The following is a 7,886-nucleotide window of genomic DNA, read 5'->3' on the forward strand; positions in this document are numbered from 1 at the left end:
TGAATTCCAAGAATTTTGGATGTTAATTTAATTTAGGGTATATGGTTTGAATTTTTAGTTTGGTTTATGTGCACCATATGTTTGTCAAAATGTTTGAATAAACTGAATGTTAATTTAATTTATGTTAATTCATTTACTTGGTCATTGTTTAGTTGACAAGTGAAAGTTGAACCGAATGTTGATAATTTTTATTTTTATTGTTTGAGACAAAGTTATGCTATGTTACAGACAAATGTTATGTATTTTGTTTTAGGCATGACAGATGAAGTTGGGAGACAAAGAGGCGGAAGAGAAAGCAAAACACACAACTCTACACATAGAGAGGGTGCGAATGTAAATAGAATCCCGAGACAGTCTAAGGGGAAAGGAGTTGCTGCATCAACCACAAAGGGTGAAGCTCAACATGAGCCTCCAGATGAACGTGAGCCTAGACAGTCTAGGAGTTGTATGTAAAATGCGCATATGTTGCTCATTACTTGTTAATAGCTATGAATACAATCATGTGATGTTATGTTGTTATCCATATGTAACTGTGATCGATTAAGTGTGATCGATTAAGTGTGATCTATGAGTAATCCATTAAGTGACCATAAAATGAGAAATATAAACATTATTATTGTGTTTTGTGATTTACAAAGCAAATTAATTTAATGTTTGCAACATCTATATATTATATTAACTATTAAATGAATTGTATGTAAAATGCGCATATGTTAATTACCTGAAAAATTAACATATGCGCATTTTAAAGAAGAGCAATTACCTGAAAAATTACACTGAAAAATTATCAAAAGGAAATATAAAATTGTTCCTCATTTTTAACTGTACAAATTGTACCCACATAATTAGCCAATATTGCAACCAAGTTATTCCGTCAATGTATCATTCAATCGCTAACAAATTTTGTTATTATGGCATGGTGTGATATTTCTACATGATTAATGTACACATTATAGCTCAACAACAAAAACCTCGGACAGAAGCCCATAACCCTCAATATAAGAGGCATTAGCTATAAGAGGTGGAATCGAGAAAAGCAAAAGGAAAACACTACGCACAATACAGCCACTCCACCTTAAAAACAATATGTTATGATCTTTGAACACCACTTGCACCCATCTTTAAACACCATTTAAACACATATGTTGCTAAAATCACAACCAACCATACTCAAAGGTATGTGAGATATGCTCAGAGACTCAAAATGTATGTGTTATATGATCAAGAATACAGTTGAAAGGATGAAAACAATGAGGTATGTTTTCAATGTTGTGGTGCAATAGGAAATTAGGATTGGCAATACAGTTGAAAGGATGAAAACAACGAGGTAGGTTTTCAATGTTGTGGTGGAACAGGAAATTAGGATTGGCCACTAGGAGCTGAAATTAATATAGCATGGAGGCAAGGATGGCTACTTACTACTACTAGCATGGAGGCAAGGCATATAACATTAAAACGGATACTGAGAAATAATGTTTTATCAGATGTTCCAACATTCAATTTAAAGAGAATGTCATATTTAATGTTGGAACATCTTACGAAACATAATAAAATCAACAAGTAAATAAGCTGCACAGGAAATTGTTAACCCAGTTCAGCCAACCTGCCTACTCTAGGGGATACCAATCCAGGAAGGAAATCCACTAATAGATCTAGTCACTAAGACCTCCAGCAAACCCTTTGAATTTACGTTTTACACTAAGACCTCCAGCAAACCCTCGGTTTACGTCTTACACTAAGACCTCCAGCAAATCCTAGGTTTACGCCTTATGACCTTGACACTACTCATGCAACTTCTGCCTAGGAACTCCTAGACATGAGATCCCATCTCACTTCCACACAGCCAACACAACCTGTGTTGTTCATATAATGTTGAATAAAATGTGGTGACAATCACCGTGACATATTTTACTCTTGCTTAAAAGCTTTGAGTAAATCACACACAGTTACCTCCGTACTTCAAAGCTTAGGAGTAACCTTAAAACATTACAACTCAATAAAACACCGTCCTACTCAAGTATTAAACCAATACGTGAGAGGCTCACAAACACTATCTCCTTGCTTAAAAGCTTTAGAGATATTACAAAACTCTACTCATTACCTAAAGGTTTCTGAGTGAGGACATAGTGACCATCTCACAACCCGAGTGGTTCACTTACACCAACTCTCCTAGAGAGTGGCTTAAAGACACGAAACCCTAAAGACTACATCTTTGATAAACAATGGTTTCGGTTCATAAAATCTTGGTCTTGAGTCTTCTTTATATAGACAGAACTAGCACACTCCTGATCTTCCAAGATGAGCTTCAGAACACAGCTGGTCTTTGAGTCACGTCCAGCTAAGCAAATCAGACCTTAATAAAAACTTTCCTAAAATAGTTTATCCTCTTTAGGAAATAAACAATGTGTTGAATCATTCCATTAAGTCTTGATAAGAACATATCTGCACTAATAACGTCTTGATCAGATCAAATCTTGATATACACGTTTGTAGAGTGGATTTCCATATATAGCAGATACGTGTAATAAATGCGCGAGATTTGTGCAATCTGACTGTCGTACCCAAACATGTTACAACATTTGGTCCAACATCTTTTGTACCTAACATGTTGAAACATTTGGTCCAACATCTTGCTTGTATATTTGTTTTAGCAAAATGAGGCCAACACACAAATATCCAACAATCTCCCCCTTTGGCAATTTTTGGCTAAAACAACTTCAGCCCATTAATTAGCACAGAGAGATTTAAAAACCATACAATCCTTCAAGTCAACGTGAGCACACAAATATGAAGAAAGGTAGAACATCTTCTATGTTACTTCCAAAAGATTTCCTCAAATGAAAATAACGCACAGGGTAAAGAAATAAACTTTACCATAAACCATCAGAGGCATACACAGCAGCGGAATCATAACCAACTTAGCTTCATCCTTCAGTAGAGAGAAATAAACTCTCACAAGCACACTTGGGAAAAATAAATTCCCACATCAGCATCAAGATGTTTCAACATTTTGTAGCGCATCATAACATCCATACATTAAGCACACATAGGCAGAGAAATTGATATTGCATTACTCTCCCCCTTAATATCAGATCAGAGAAAAAATATACTTTTGCTCCCCCTGAATACATCAGCTCATGCATCTCATCAGGCCATCAGAAAAAACTAGTTCTTACTCCCCCTGAATTTATGCATGTCACAACACACACTACTACTTCTTCATAGACAGGCTAGACTAGCATGTCACAACATCAGATACAACATCGTAAAGTAGCAGACAAACACAAACAAACATACTACTCCCCCTTTTTAGCCACAAAATATGCCAAACAAAAACTTCATGCATTAAGAGCAATAGTAATGAACATCACAGAAATCCATAGTGCAGAATATCAGAGCATAACAGATCCATATATTAGTATCTAGCAATCCATAATCTTGAAATAGCAGAAGCATTACATCACGTACCAACAGAAAAGACAAATGTCCTCAACATTATGCTCCACATCATATAATCATCAGATACCATACATCACATACTGCTACCGCACACAAAACACATCACAGATCACAACTCCTTAAGCAAACCACAAAATAGCAGTTGGGAAGAGTAAATTCCCACATAGCTGAGAAAAATAAGTTCTCATGCATCCAGGATGTTCCAACATATGGCAGGACATCATCCAGAGCAAACAAATAGAGCTTTGCACAACAGAATAGTAACTACTTACTGCATTATGCTTCTTCCCCTCAAAATCAGAATCAGAGCAAAAATTAATTTAACTCCCTCGAAATACATTGACACATGCTTATCAGAATGATCATCAGAAAACAATTCTTACTCCCCCTCAATTTTATCATCCATATCAGCACATAAGCATACAGCAGCACAAATTCAATACTATACCACTCAGATTAGCAGATGTCTAAGCATCAGACACCACATCATATAGTAGAACACATCCAATCAATAAAAGAGCATGCATATGTTTCAACATCAGGTAGCACAACAGACATTAGCAGCAAAATATATCATGCCTACCAACTACTAAACTACTTCCCTTTTTAGTCAGAAGTTTAGACAAAATAGGGTCTTCATGCATTAATCAAAGAGTACAATAGTAGAGATATCCAGGAACATAGTGCACAGAGCTACTACAAACGAAGACAACACCATGAGATACATACCTCATCCGATATAAATCAGCAGTGGAGTCATCATCAAATAGCCTAAAACAGATCACACTTCATCAGCCCAAAATTTTCAACATGATGACCAAGATGTTTCACCATCTAGTAGCACATCAGATAGCACGGGTTCCTACGGTATGGTATTAGAGCATTGACAGCACATATGTTTCAACACATGATAGCACAACATATAACACATGTTAGCAAAGATGTTTCAACATGTTTATCTAGCGTGGTATCAGAGCGAATAGGAGCAATCACAAAATACGTCACATGTTAGCAAAGATGTTGCAACATATGGTAGCACAGCTTCTAACACAGGTTCTTTCAGCATAGTATCAAAGCACGTGGTCTTCCAATCAGGGCATTGAGCATTCATCTAGCAAAAACTCCTCCTGTAAACATGATCCCATCTTTGTGCAAAGGAAGCACGATGAAAGGAAATATTGTCACAGGGAGCAACAGACACATTATGAGGGATCTTTTTCCCACCAGACTTTTTCTTTGAGGCAGAGGGTGTGATGTCTGGTACATCCTCCTCAACATTATACTTAGAGTTACTTGAAGGTGCTTCCTTTCTTTTCAGACTCTATCTCTTCTTACTAGCAGGCACAATAACCTCATACATATTCTTTTCAGAATCAACCACTTCTTCATTAAGTGGCACAATTTGATGACTTTCTTTAGACTGAGAGACCCTTCTTCAACCTCAGTAGAATTCTCTTCATCAGATGAGTCAGATGGGTCAACAGATGTCCCAACATCTTTCACCACAATAGTTTCTTGAACAGGTTTTTGGACAATAGTAACATCAGCCTTAGGTTGGTCCACAGATGTGTCAACGTCTAGCACAACATCCTTTTTAGGAACAGTTTGTTTTGGTTTATCAACAACGGAACCAATAACATCTTTTGTCTGAGATACACCAGCAACAAGAACATCTACAATTATGTTTGTGGAATCAGCAACATCCACCCCAGCAGAGATAATAATGTCAGGAACTAGCAATACTTCTCATAGCTTCTTTCTCCTTTAAAGCACAAAGGGAGAAATAAACTCTCATATACAGAGGAAAATAAATTCTCAAAAATCAGATCAGGATGTGTAGACAACATGAGTGACATCATAGCATAACATATCTCATGAGAACATAAAGCTAGAGGTTTCAGAAGCAGATCTGAAACTGTCACATAATCACATTTAAGTATCACATATCTGAGCATTATCACATCTGATCACAACACATCTGAACACGTATAGTACTTCTCAGCAGAATGCACATCCACACAAACAGTCATAGCATGACCAGTTCTCTTTCAATCATACTTTGAGCAATAGCTTGGTCACGTGGAAGATCATCAAGATCAGTTTCTTCCACCACATTCTAATCTTCAATACTCCAAATCACAATCATGTTTGTGACTCTCAGAACCATATTAGCATCAGCTTGGGAATTGTAGAACAGGTTTCAACAACACGAACAGGTTGGTCCAAGATGTTTCAACATCTGATGTGACATCAGACTCAGGTGAGGTTTCTTTGGGGGACACAACCACAACTTTAGTGGGGAATAACAAAGCGACAGAATCAACAACTTTGAAAGATGACACATGAAAAAATTTCAAAAAAAAAATGTCATCAACAACCACAACATTCATACTAGACTGACCTATGGTTTTAAGAGATCTTGGTTTATCTAGAATTACAATTTCAGAGACAGATCTCACAGATGTTTCAACACTACCCACAACATTTGAACTGACAAAAAAAACTTTAACAGATGTAACAACATTTGACTCAACATTATGGGTGACAACTGAATCAATGAGGTTATCAAAACGAGTTTGGTAGGTTTATTAACATCATCAACAAACATAGATAGACTTTTCTAGGATCTTTTGAGAGATAAGATTAACCTGGATAATGGATTTAGAAATAGGTTTCCTAGATGATGCACATTTTGTTCACCAAGCAAAATAGAAGTAGTTTCAGATGGATTCAAAGTACTCACAGACCTTTTATGCATTCCCTTCTGACACGTGGTTGATCACACTGTCCATTTCACTTCCTTGTTGATCTTACAGGAAACATGTCTCGAATAATGTTCTAACATTCAGTCAGACATTGTCTTCTTTTACTTGCATTGATCAACACATCTTCAAACATACTGTCTTCCACTTGATTTGAAGTGTTCTCCTTTCACTTAGACTTAGTGACACATACCAAGACATCTGAATATCACATTTGTGACATCTCTCAATAATGAAGACTCTTGGAAAGTCCTTCCAAAAAGTCTGTAGAGAAAAATAAATTCTCCCAGACTCAACCATTTAACCACTCGAGAGATATGTGGATAACTGATATAATTATTCAGCTTTACATGATTAGAATCAACCATGTCTTGTTAATAATTTCATAATGTCACAACATGTTGTCTGACATCATATTCTCATATGAGGCATAAGATCTCTACAAGCTTGTACAACAATCTAGACAATATATATGTACCAATGCAATCCACAGATAAACACGTGACTCTTCCTGTCATAGATAATCAGGGCTCCAATTGAAGATGAAAACTCGAGCACTAAATGAAAACATGTGAAAGATTTCATGCTTTCATGTTGAAGGGCAACAACAACTCCCTCAGTAGAGTTGATTCTGAGTCAGATATTCTCACTTCTTGAGAATACATCCAAGCATTCTGACCTCTTCACTTAACAAGGACACATCTGATCAATGTCCTAGCAGAACCACACTATGTATCATGACCTTTTGAATAGGCAGGATGTCATGCATACAAGGTGTAAAGTCACTCACAAAATCCAAAACATCTTAGTTTGCTTAAAAGCTTTACTAAGGTCCTGATTATCAACCTTTTTTTTAGAGTGACTTGCAATAGAAGAAAACCAAAGACAATTATCAAACCTCAGTATTTGACAATATTCTTCTGCCCTTACATTCACTAGTAGTTGTTGATACTAGTGGAATAAATAGTCATGCATTGTCAGAGCATACTATTAAAACAAAATCAGAACCTCCACATTCTGATTTACATAATCAGAAACACGTCTTCTGACTATACAACTTGAGTACTCCCATGCACAATCTCAAGCACCTTCCACAGAACAACCATCAGTAAATATGATGTTACAACATCATTTGGGACATCAACTTCTGATTTTGGAACTCAATTACATTGGTTCATAAATCATCATTCAAAAGAACTCATTGTGCATAGACATCCTTCAATAAGCTCCCAATAGAGTACCATCAATGCAGATCATCCAGGTTTTTCAAAAACACCTGAATACCATGAAGAGAAATAGACTCTCATATACTCTCTGAACCATAAAGTTCAGACTGCATAATTGCACAACTCTTCAGACAAATACATCAGTTTTATGCATAACTTCAACATAGGATATACAGATATTTAGCTCCCATTAAAGTATTTATCATTTGTCAGATAGGATTACCTTCTCACACAAGGTAGGACATTAGATCTGACATCATTCTTCTGCTCATATATGGCACCAACAGATGACATCCACTCATGACAGCTATTCTTACAAAAAATCATTCCAGATTAGGTCAGTTGCTTGACCTTGTACTCCACCCTGAGTAGAACTTGCTTCCTTGTCTGAAGAAGAAGATGTTGGAGAAGATGTTTCAACATTAATTCCGACATCAAT

The sequence above is a fragment of the Trifolium pratense genome, linkage group LG1, assembly GCF_020283565.1.
Source record: "Trifolium pratense cultivar HEN17-A07 linkage group LG1, ARS_RC_1.1, whole genome shotgun sequence".
Classification (NCBI taxonomy): domain Eukaryota; kingdom Viridiplantae; phylum Streptophyta; class Magnoliopsida; order Fabales; family Fabaceae; genus Trifolium; species Trifolium pratense.